The sequence below is a fragment of the Mytilus edulis genome, chromosome 2 (assembly GCF_963676685.1).
Source record: "Mytilus edulis chromosome 2, xbMytEdul2.2, whole genome shotgun sequence".
In the NCBI taxonomy this organism is placed as follows: domain Eukaryota; kingdom Metazoa; phylum Mollusca; class Bivalvia; order Mytilida; family Mytilidae; genus Mytilus; species Mytilus edulis.
Window position 1 is genome coordinate 31,836,328 of NC_092345.1, and position 10,813 is coordinate 31,847,140.

The following is a 10,813-nucleotide window of genomic DNA, read 5'->3' on the forward strand; positions in this document are numbered from 1 at the left end:
AAGTCCGTTATAAAGTGGTATCCCACTGTGAAAAATGTTTTAAGACGTATGAGGTTTTGTTCGTTTAAAAGATATGCAATAAATATTGTTGATATTTATCAATATGCTCTCGGTCAGAAAGATCGGTTTTGCCCAATCCTAGATTCAAAATCAACTAAATCTGATCTTTAACTGTAAAAGCAGCTGTTTTCCATAGAAAATATACTCAACTGATATGCCTTTCAACGTTACAAACTGCAGAAAATTCGTTTTATCTTTTAAAAACACAGTTGTATAACGATACCCGATTCCACGGAAACCCAATCCCTATGCCCCCTGTGGTGGAGCAGTATTTCACCCAATTCAGTAATAGAAAAGGTCAGGAGTAATAGAATGGATTTAAAGCAATATATAAATTCTATATAGTCAGGAGACAAATATAAAGAATAACAAATTGTGAACACAGACAAATATTGAAATTATGAAAAGGCATTCAAAATAGTACTACTAATTATAGAAATAGAAATACAATTGTTCGTTCAAAACCGATAAACATTATCGAAAAACCCACTTATTTATTCACTGTCTAAAATACAGTTTTTCTTTCTTGTCTACTTCAATATTCATCGTATTACTTTATGTAACCCGACCAGGTGGTCAGTGGTTTGCACTCGCACGAGATCCTGGTCTTGCACAAGCAAACACTTCCGAGTAGTTCTATTTCAAGAGTTGCGCATGTTCTATGCGATGACTTAACCTTGAATAAAAGATTATTTTCAAAGAAAATGCACCTAAATTCGTAACCCGTATTGACCTCGAATCATGCATGTAATTTCAAGAGCTAATTTCCTTGCTTGAAGTCGGTCAAGCTGACTTTCTGCAGCAAATGGATTTAGGCGTTTGCGCATGATCAAACGGAAGCTCAGTAAAAAATGAGAAATGTAGGATGACGTTTGTAATTGTGCTTATCATTTTGTAATTAATCAATGATACGGCATTGTTTTATAGATGAAGAAAGTAGCGGATTATTGTAACCTCCTGTCAACAAATCGCTTATGAAACGTAACTGTATACATGTGCGGTGTGAAATATGGCTTTTACGACAATACAATGGTATTTTAATAACTGTTATGGCCATTTGCATCGATGAAATAATGCGTTGGTCTTATTAACGAAGATTTTTAAATTGATATTTTGAAATTTGAAATCGTATTTTGTATGCAGAAGAATTGAAAAATGCATACAACATAAGACGTATTTAAAAAAATTCCCGGTCTTCTAGACCATAACTTGAGATTTTCAATTTCTACATAATATTGGTACTTATATATTAAGTATACTTAAACGTGCAAAAACGTCAAATATAACAGGTAATTTTACTACCAGAAGTACAATACTTAAACCGTCAGTTAATGGAGAGGAACTCCACAAAGGATGACTGAGAAGGTAAGAACATGGTCAGAACAAGAAGCCGTAAGAACGACCAACAGTCGTAGTCAAACACTTCACAGAAAACTAAGGAATTTACTAAAACAAACACAATAAAAAGTCGGTTTTGACCTCAAATGCAGGATTTCTAGGTACTGGCATGTTGGGTAGAGCGATATTGATATACTTGAAAGGTATCACAAGAAATACTCGTACTGAACATGCATGAGATATTTGCCATTGGGCATTAAGCAACCAACAATCAATCAACAGGAAATACTAAAACAGCATAGCAGACAACACTAACCACCAACAACTTAACCCACCTAGAAATATATACTCAAATGCAAAGACTAACAAAAACACATGATCCAAATAGTGTGATTAGGTAAAGACACACACGCTGGTGGAGTTAAAACCTGCTATGCGATCTCACAACCCTCCACATTTTAATGTCAATACCGTATGCCATAAAAGTAAAACTCACAATATAACGTATACAGTTGTGTTTAGGATTTCTGAAAACAACAGAGAGTATGGCACGCTCCATCTGAATAAGAACATCTATACAGCTTTTGTAGCTTTTGTTTTAACTGTCAAACTGATGTATCTTTACAATACAGGTCGTCAATGGACATATATCTAATAAGTACCTTATCTCTTGTTTAAGCTTTTTTGTAACTTTTTGCGACGCCACATAACCTACCTAAGAGTTAACTGAAGCGACTCATCTAGGAAAACTTGGAAAAAACTTTGTATAGAATTTGAAATGCGTGTTCTATTTAATGTATTTGGGTTCCTGGACATGAAAGTATATGCAATTTCAGTTGGCTTATTCCTTTGGAATAAAGTATATTGTGTCTATTTCCTTCTTTGACATTTTAGCTTGCGCTTGAAGATATAAGAATTGTTCTGTTCATTTTAAGCTTTTGGCGAAAATGAAGCATTTTCAGTAATATTTATATAAGATATTACCTGCGAAATTCTATGATAGAGAGTCATGTTTACAGGCACAAAACTTTAGAGAAAGTCTTAAAGTTGACTTCCTCAACAAGATTAAACTTTTACTACTCTGATATCAATGTTAAAAGTTTCCCAATACTCTTAAAATACACGAAAAGGTCTGTCTTAATAACTAATATCTATAACTACGAATAAAAACAGTTTTTACAGTACAAAATGCATCTTTTCAAAAACGACACATACGTATTGCAAACGAACCATCAAATAAAGCAAACAAACTTTAATTCCTCATGAGCATAGTTTATAACCGAATGTGATGACAAAAAATGGATTATGATTATGGGCTTTATTTAGACCCTTGTTTTCTAAAATTATCTTTTTTTTTTCACAATGAATTCATAATCTATTTTATAATTATGATTATCAAATATGACGATTAAGACTTGTTATTTAAAGAAACTATTTTAGAAATGAAAGAAATTAAACAAAAATTTCAAAGTTATGTTCGCTGATATCAGGAACATATATATTGCCTAGATATACTGTACCCAGCTGATATCTGGCAAACATGTGAAGGGTGTAGCACTTGACAAACCAAATAACCACAAAGTGGCCAACCATATTAACATCTTTAAGGGGGGGAAAACCGATGCAATATTCACTTTGTCGGTAAAAAAATTCTATGTGGCAATTTTAATCTACATATTATTTATACAAATCGTTGTATAATTATTAAAAGTTTTCACACAATTGTCGCCTTTGGTTTTTCTGATGTTTAGCAATTCCCACCTTTCGTTATTTTTTTATCAAATTTTTGATAAAGATTATAAACCATGGAGGTCCATTTCTTTGTTTTTATCTGGAACTCTGATATGAAGGTGGAGGTAAGGCCCTAAACTGAAATGAATTCGGACAGTTTTGACGCTTTTATTTCGCTCTAGGCTAATTACATTTCCCATATTTAATCATATCTCCTATGCATCTTGTATATTAATGCCTCGATATCGAAACTTATCGCATTCGATTGAAAACATGCATACCAGGTACCGATTTTATTACTTTTGGGCTTTTCTACTGAGTATATAGTGGCGGTCAAACCGGCATTAAAAAGTCAGCACAACATAACAAAACAAATAAAGAGAAGAACCTTTGATGAAGTATACAAAGAGATGCCAGCACATGTATCCAACATAAAACTAATTACCAGCAATCGTTCTGAGAATTTTTATGACATCAAATGAGCAATAAACGTTATGCAAGACAATGTCGTAAAATGGGACAAATCAAATAAACTGGCCAGAAGACAACTTTGACAAGCAGTTTTCCCAAAGCAAGATGGTGTTCAGATAAATGCTATCAAAATTATGCATGAATATCAAACTATTGATTTTCCTTCTGTACATTTATGTAAGTAAGGTAATCTTTCTTGGTCCTTGTACACATTATATAAAGTATTTTATCATTAAAACAGAGGTGCAAAAAATACTATAGGGACAGTCAAATTCATACATACCTGCCAATAAAAGACAAATATTTCGCGTTTTTCTAGGGTTATTTAAATTTTAATTCGTTGTCTGATTAATGTTTTCTTGCACTCCGGCTCTGCTTCATTCCAAGCATTGTCTTTTTCAAGGCAGTAAAAAATAGGATTATGATACACCTCAATATTTATTTATATATAAAATGAATTGTTTACAGATGAAATGAAAATGTTCACTAAGCTCAAAATGGCATTTGAAAGTTTAAATTTTCGTGCAATTTGAAAAAGTCAAAATGTGACTCGACTCTGGTAAGATACCAAGGAAGTCAGTGATCAGTGGGAAAATTTCTGATGACCCGTTATATTTGCGTCACACAATTTCATTTATTTACATTGGAATAACATAATGAGTTTATTGTCCATCTTAACAGGCACTTTGTTGTGTATATTTGTAAACATCAAACGAAATTAACAGAAGTCAATATTCTTATTATTCTACCTGTCTTTGTCGTTTTCATACGGTACAGGGTGATAAAATGAAGAGTTTAATGTGCAGGTCAACAATCAGATTTGAAGATAACATAGCAATTATCACCCGTTTTGTTTGGAGAAGAGTAAAATCTGTAAAATATTCATTTCAATATTAAAGCCATTTGTTGGCTGATGGGGGTAATAAAAAGGGTTTGAAGAAACCGAAAGTCTGTGTAGGGCACTCCACTTTATATCCACTGATAAAAGCTGTGGGAAAATTTCTCAATTTACACAAGTATTTCAATATTTGTGTTATTTTAAAACATGTAAGAGTTATTATTATTAATATTAAACTATAAGCGTGTTGTAGTTGTCTCCCGTGTTTGATCGGACGATCAATATGAGTTTACAACGATGATTTTATTAAATAAATAGTTTTAAACCATTGACAAATGAATAATTTACTGATAAATAAGAATACCAAAATAAGTGCGTATTTTTTTCTTTTAGATTTGAAAATTTATTTTAGAATTGTTGTGTAAAAATTAAATTTTAGTTAATTGTCTATACCTGATAATTTAACTAAAACATATTAAAATATATTGAAACATTTTTAGAATTCATATATTTTATTCAGTTAAACTTTTTTTTATAAATATAAATTATTAAAACTATTTATGAATGTTCAATTTGTAAATTAACCAAACAAATAAAATACAAAAATAGATTTTAAAAAACAATATAAAATGAAGAGAAAAGTAGCTTTATATTGTTTTTATTATATTTAATAAATGACTAGCTATTAAATTCAAGTAGTTGTATTACTTTTTCATAATAAAATATTCATTTTGTGACAAGGCTAATAATTGAAGAATTTTAACATTATAAAACTGCCCTTACCTGCCGTATATCTGTGACATAGTTAGACGTCATAAATTGTCATACCAGACTTAATAAATACGGATTAGCTGCTTAATATTATAAAAAAAATCATACAACGAACTCCTGAGATATCCCGTAACCAACTTTACAAAAATGTGTTATAGTTCAATTGTTAAAACATCACAAAGATGAGATCATATATCTCCACTTTAGTGTCTTATGTTCTATAGTAACCTAAAAAGATACTAAAATATTTAATGGCTTATTCCGAAATCATCTTAATGTAGAAAATTGAAAATAGTAGCCTCTGATTGGTAAAGTGTTCATTTTCTGTGAACTGAGAGCAACATTATGCGAGTTTCATCATAGGTTATGTTTGTAATAAAATTGTAGTAATCTGTGGCTGGTATAGAATGATTTTATTACAATTTTATAATCTTTTGCCTGTTTTTATCTCTTAATTCTATACTTCATTACATTTTACAGAATTAAGACCTGTGATTGGGGGTATACGATTTTTCTCACATGTTTATTGCAAAATTACTATTTGTTTACTACATTTTTTTGTGTGTGTAGAATAAAAAAAAATATGAAAAGTTAGATATGCTACACTTTATATGCGATACCCTAAAGCATATTTAAAGCTTATATATTAATGAATCAGTTCTCTATTATGTAATTTATAAATTGAAATTACTAAAAAAATGATATATATATACTGTATATAGATCTATATATTGTCGAAATCCGGATCTGGTGTACCAAAACAATTTGCACCTCATGTTTGTGGTATAGCATCTTTGCTGTTTATTGTTTTTCTGTTAAGAATAAAATTCGTTTAAGATCCATTTTGTTACATCTTGTGATCAATTTATTTGGCAATCGCCAATGGCAGTCAGCAGGGTTAAAGAACATCAGTTGTTCGACCTGTTAGTCAAATGCGTTTTGTTAAAATATACTTTTTCACTTTTTTGGTCTTTTGGAAAATGTTGTTTGTGCTGTATTTATACCCTTCTACAACGAAATGTGTTTTACATGCACACGTATAAAAAATGCGGTTTTTATCCAACGCAATGATAGGTTTGAACATAGTTTTCAATTTAAAGTTAAACATTGTTGAGTATATATAAAAAAAAAGAAGATGTGGTATGATTGCCAATGAGACAACTCTCCACAAAAGACAAAAATGACACAGAAATTAACAACTATAGGTCACCATACGGCCTCAAACAATGAGCAAAGCCCATACCGCATAGTCAGCTATAAAAGGGTCCGAAATGACAATGTAAAACAATTCAAACGAGAAAACTAACGGCCTAATTTATGTACAAAAAATGAACGAAAAACAATATGTAACATATATAATTCTTTTCATTGACTACCGCATCCTTTAAATATTTTTTCTTCAAAATAAGATAAATATTCTGGCTTGGTGGAGTTCGTCTGAATGATACAGACTTTTTGTATGTATTATGAGTAACCATTGTCGCCATATAACACGACTATTACCATAAATTAGGATTAGTCTCTATAAGGTGAAGATTTAAGGAGGTTCGAACCCATTTTATGGTAAATAATATTGAGGATTAAAGAAATATCGTGAATTTTCTCACTAAATTTTGGCGATTTCCAGCCGTTTGATGTGAGAACTATCTATCTTTTGATGTGTTACCGCCGTATAAGGTAACATTAATATGCATGTAAAAAAAATGTTATTTGTGCATCAATTTTAAGGAATTTCATTGTTCTTTTTTTTAAATAAGTAGTTATTTCAACTTTTAACAGTTTAAGGGAAAATGTTGCGAGATTAGTGAGTCAACTATATGAATTATTCGCTGTATTTTATTTTCAGACCAGTTTTGAAATTTTTAGCATTTCACAACTAATGAACAAGGAATTCGACAAGAAACGTAAATCAATTAATTATTTATAAATTATTAACAACGTTAAATTAATTCACAAGTTCTTGTATAAATCGAAGTTTTGAGTTTCACAAAAATTGAAATTTGACCATTGAAGATCGATCGCACGATCAATTTAAACTTTAGTCAGCTTTTAACGCAAAACATGTTAATAGTGTGGTTTTCAGTTATTAATAATAAATTTTGATAAATAACGGATGATGCGCGTATCGATGATAATTGGCAAGCGGATTACTTTAAAAAGGATGAAATAAATCTAAAAAAAACAACACACACACACAAAAAAAAACCGTCAACGTGTTGCATGTATGACAGCTCAACAGTCATTCAATATGTACACCTACTGTGCTAGTGAACCAAGAATGTAACCGGTTCTACTTATATAACAAACAAAAAATAACGTTTGTCGACTGAATAAAATTGTGAATGGAAACGAGAAATGTGTCAAAGAGACAATAACCCCAACCAAATAGCAGAAAACAGCTTAAGGCCACCAATGGGCCTCAAAGAAAGAACAACCCGACCAAAAGAGCAGAAAACAGTTCAAGGCCACCAATGGGTCTCAAAGAAACAACAACCCGACCAAAAGAGCAGAAAACAGTTCAAGGCCACCAATGGGTCTCAAAGAGACAACAACCAGACCACAGAGCAGAAAACACCTCAAGGCCACCAATGAATCTTACAGAGACAACAACCCGACAAAAGAGCAGAGAACAGCTCAAGGCCACCAATGAGTCTCAAAGAGACAACAACCCGACCAAAGAGCAGAAAACAGCCTAAGGCCACCAATGAGTCTCAAAGAGACAACAACCAGACCAAAGAGCAGAAAACTGCCTAAGGCCACCAATGAGTCTCAAAGAGACAACAACCAGACCAAAGGAGCAGCAAACATCACAAGGCAATGCACCAATGATTAACTTTGTTTTTTGTCCTCCTTCAAATGATTAGGTGATGACGACAGATGTTCAAATCTTGACTAAAATTTGAAGTTTTCAGAACTTGATGTACCTTTGTCTTGTGGCTGTTTCTACGGATTTTGTAAGTTTTAGGTTGTAGTTTGTTATACTTTCACCAAACTTTTGATCGTGTGCTGTGCGACTGATGCCTTCTTTCTTTCTTCCAATAACTCCTCCTATTAACTTTATATGTAGCAGTTTGACATTTTACTTTGCACAAAAATCTGTAGAGATTACAAAAAAAAAACATGCAAGTTTCTATTTATTCATTTTCCACTTTAATCTTGCAGTTTATACATTTGTTATTCATGATTTTGATTTACCCAGACTGTATAAGGGTTGTAAGTTGGATTGATTATACTCTCGATGCAAAGGCATTTCGCAGTTAGTTTTAAAAATCCGTATGGAGAACCATTCAAGAGTAATACAATTCACATTTCCTTTTTATTCCCATACGTATATAGCTGTATATGTTTTAAATTTAGAATAGCAATAAATCGCAAGAACTATTCGTATCGTTTTTTTTTCGACTTTCCATTTATATATACCTTCTTGTATACAGATACTAGTACCAAGAAGACAACATCAAATCATCAATGGATGAAAGAAAGGAAGCAGCACAATAATGGAAAACACTAGTATTTTGAATATCTGAGTTTAGCTAAATCCAATTATGCAGCACATTGTATTTATAACTGAATTGCATTTTCGTTGTATTGTTTTATATCGATATGAGCTAAAACATTCAGAAAAATCTAAGATACTTGTAATGCTCTTGTGAAAACCATTTTGGTAGCACTGTGCCATGCTTATAATGAGCTTATTCGTCTATTCTCTTTCATTTGTTTTCTTTTTGGTGGATATAATCTTTTCTTACTTTTGCTACTTCTATTTATGTTTTCAAAGTGCGCTTTAATAATATAAATGTGTGTTTTATATCATCAATATCTAGCTTCAAGATTAATACTTTAGCAGAATGAAATACAATCGGAGGAAATGCAAAAAATCATCGAAACTCAAACGTATGAAAAAGATGTATACCACATTTTTCAATATAGCAAGATTTCGCTTTTTAATTTTCTGTTATTTTAAAGGTTAACCGTGTTACAGATTTTGACTATTATCAGCGCTGAAAACTCTTAAACAAAAGTCACGATGACTACATCCACAAAACCTTGATGGAGGCTAATTATTCTGTCTATGTAATAACATATGAAGATACATTCTTGTGATGTATAAGCTATAATTGTCATCGGATAAGACGAGGGTCGACAGTAATCGTCACAAAACAAAACTTTTATACGAAAACTCAATTCACTAAATTATTTTCCAAGCCTCGACACACATAAAATGCTCCAATTACATTTGCAATTACATTTTCTCTAAAATGCAATCAGGATCATAGATTACTTTTCTAGCCAACAAAGCAAAAAGGTTGGACATGGTCAAAATAATTTTGTTGGTCAGCCATTTTATGCTAAAGTCTAAAACACCTTTCAGACATAAACACCTCGTTGGTGCCAATTAAAAGGTTATAAACAGAAAATGAACATCGGTTTTATCTTGGAATGCAAAACTGACCGGCTCATAAAATAAATTGAAAAGGAATCAAATTTGTCACAGGGTCATGAAAACGTCCATATATTATAACTATCCAGGTGGCGTGAACAGTCCGATGATAAAAAAATAATAAAATTTTTATTATCTCCCTTGACCCACACGTGCATGTTCATTTGGCATATTTATGCCGAAAATGCAGTATGTGCCAAGTGAAGAAGCAATCAACATTTATCTGAACAAATTTATGATTTTCATAGTTGATATGTTGTCCATTTTTTTCTTCTTTAATATGTATGCATTACTAACTTTTCAGAAATAATCAAAATTCAGATCGTTTCAAGAGATATCCGCTATCGCATCTTTAAACGCGTTCAATTTGCTCTACATTTTGTATAATGACAAGCGTTTTTTGACAATAAATCAGCTATTGTTATAATTTGAAACTTTCTATCAAATGGGGTAAAAACGTTTTGTTTGAGGATACCAAAAGTGTCAAATTGTTAAATATAGATGATTTTGTAAAACATACATCATGACTTTCTGTATGGAAAACTTTGTTATAAACCATCATATATAACAAAATATTGTAACAATGATACGTCATATTACACTAGCGGTCTGAATTGAAGGATGTAAATCTTCACAGGGAGAAGGTCATGTGATACAATAATTTATGATTCAGTTAAAGACCAAAAACAGTCATTACGATTTATAGGAAAGTATAAGGTGGAAACAATAGTCAGTTAGTGGACGGGTATTGCAGACAAGTGACTACACGATACAAATATATCAAAAAGTCGTTCAGACTAACATCCGTTATATAAATTTATTATCGCCTTAGATACGAACGAAAATTGAGATAGAACTAGTAGATACACTACTTCATGCAAATTCATTATCAAATTGCCCAAGAAAAAACACATCACAGTGAGCTATAATAACAGATTTTAATACATAGACTTAAAGGGGGATGACATCTAAAAGAAATATGAAAACCAGTATAACACCACCACAAGCCATGTGTCAGTTACCCCTTGGCCTTAGAGATCATCTACCCACAACTTAACATAGGCGTTCGAATCACAACATGTGGAAGGTTAAATCAATAACGGGGTTGAAACCCATTGAAAACCGAACATTTCAGAAAGTGTGTCAAACTTTTTTTAAGATGC

At 31.7% G+C, this 10,813-nt stretch overlaps 1 protein-coding gene across 2 annotated transcripts in view; it reads right to left on the reverse strand.

The window, feature by feature from the left end:
• Nucleotides 1–10,813, reverse strand: part of LOC139511966 (homeobox protein php-3-like) — a 67,438-nt gene that overhangs the window by 41,033 nt on the left and 15,592 nt on the right. Inside the window, exon 1 of one of the 2 annotated variants that reach the window (XM_071299207.1) lies at nt 5,222–5,350. The exons of the other annotated variant lie outside the window; for it this stretch is intronic. The gene's annotated coding sequence lies outside the window, so the exon portion shown is untranslated. Of the gene's footprint in view, nt 1–5,221; nt 5,351–10,813 lie in introns of those variants that run through there. 2 annotated transcript variants of the gene reach the window in all.